Source organism: Gossypium hirsutum, chromosome D02 (assembly GCF_007990345.1).
Source record: "Gossypium hirsutum isolate 1008001.06 chromosome D02, Gossypium_hirsutum_v2.1, whole genome shotgun sequence".
Taxonomy (NCBI): Eukaryota; Viridiplantae; Streptophyta; class Magnoliopsida; order Malvales; family Malvaceae; genus Gossypium; species Gossypium hirsutum.
This window is the reverse complement of record NC_053438.1, coordinates 26316223-26317740: the sequence shown is the minus strand read 5'-3', so window position 1 is coordinate 26317740 and position 1518 is coordinate 26316223. Positions and strand designations below refer to the sequence as shown.

The 1518-nt window shown below is 31.2% G+C and overlaps 1 non-coding gene across 1 annotated transcript; it reads left to right on the top strand.

Annotated features, from left to right (window-relative positions):
- Positions 1-845: 845 nt before the first annotated feature.
- Positions 846-953, top strand: LOC121215191 (small nucleolar RNA R71). The gene has a single exon (XR_005910920.1). It is a non-coding gene; the product is annotated as a small nucleolar RNA R71 (small nucleolar RNA).
- Positions 954-1518: the final 565 nt, after the last annotated feature.

The window sequence follows — 1518 nt, the reverse complement described above, 5'->3', positions numbered from 1 at the left end:
AAACCCAAATTATTAGTGAAATATTTTAAAATGAACTATTAAATATAATTTTATATTTTATTATTTAATTTAATCATGCATGACCCACTTTATGTCTTAAAAATATAATATATTCAAATTAATATAAAATAAGCCATTTATTGCATGAAAACTATATAATAAAGCATAAAATCACATTTTAATAATTTCTAAGTCCTAATTTCATATTTTTACACATTTCATTAATTTATTAAACAATTACTTAGTTTTACCAATGGATTTAAGTAAAAAGGTTATAAATTACATAGGAAAAATCCTATATATTTTTCCGTTTACATGTATCCAGGTGGTACACCAGCCACATTCTGTCGATTAACATTGTTGTAATTTCCCATTCCTTAATTATTCTAGCTACAATTTAGATGTTGTTTCCACCTTGGATTGTATGTGTTGGAGTAGAGATTGTTTTTGCTACAATTAAAATTCCCCATGTAATACGCATAGGCTGAATTGGATGGGCATTCATCGAAAACATGATCTTCTCCACAGTATATACATTCTAGTTTTACAACTATCATTTCTTGCATTGCAAAAGGTCTTTTCAAAGTTTAAATCATATTTGTTAATGATGATACTTGAGCTGTTAAAGATGTAATTGCATCAAGTTCCATTGCTCAAACAACTCTTCTGCCACTACCAACTCTAGTAGTGGGGTACTAATAATTGTTGTTAGCTATCCTTTCCAAAATTCATATGCCTCATTATATGATTTATTTAGCAAAGTCCCATTGGAAGATGCATCAACTACCGTTATTGTATGGGCATTCAATCCATTATAAAATATTTCCATTTCTGTCCAGTGTTGGAAACCATGCATTGGACAATTTTGCAGTAATTCCTTAAATCGCATCCAAGTTTCATATAACATCTCATCCTTTGATTGCCGAAAAGATGTAATATCATTTCGTAACTTTGCATTCATATTTGCAAGATAATATCGTAGCAAAAAACTTTGACAAAGTTCATTCCCAAATGTCATCGTTCTTGATAGTAAAGCAATTAACCATGCTTTGGCATGATCACGTAATGAGTAAGGAAATAACTTGAGTCTAAGGGCATCTTCAGGAACACCCTGCTGCTTAAATGAATCATGTCCCTTCAAAAATAGTCTTAGATGCAATCGTGGATCTTCAATAGGTAACCAACTAAACCTCCCTACCATCTACATCATTTGAAACATTATTGGTTTTAATTCAAAGTGTTGAGCTTAAATATGTGGCCTAACAATTCCTGGATTTAGATCATCCAAAATAGGCACTACATGTTCTCTGATGGGTCTGTCTCTGTCATCTATGATTCAAGGAATATCAGCATTCCTCTCGTTATGAAGTACTGGATCTTCTTTGATTGGATCATTTCTAATTCCCTCTATATCTTTTAACTCTTTTCTTCTTCGCCTTAATGTCCTTTCAATTTTAGAATCAAAACAATGTCCCATATCCTCTTGAATATTTCTTCTCATGCACTAATACAAACCTG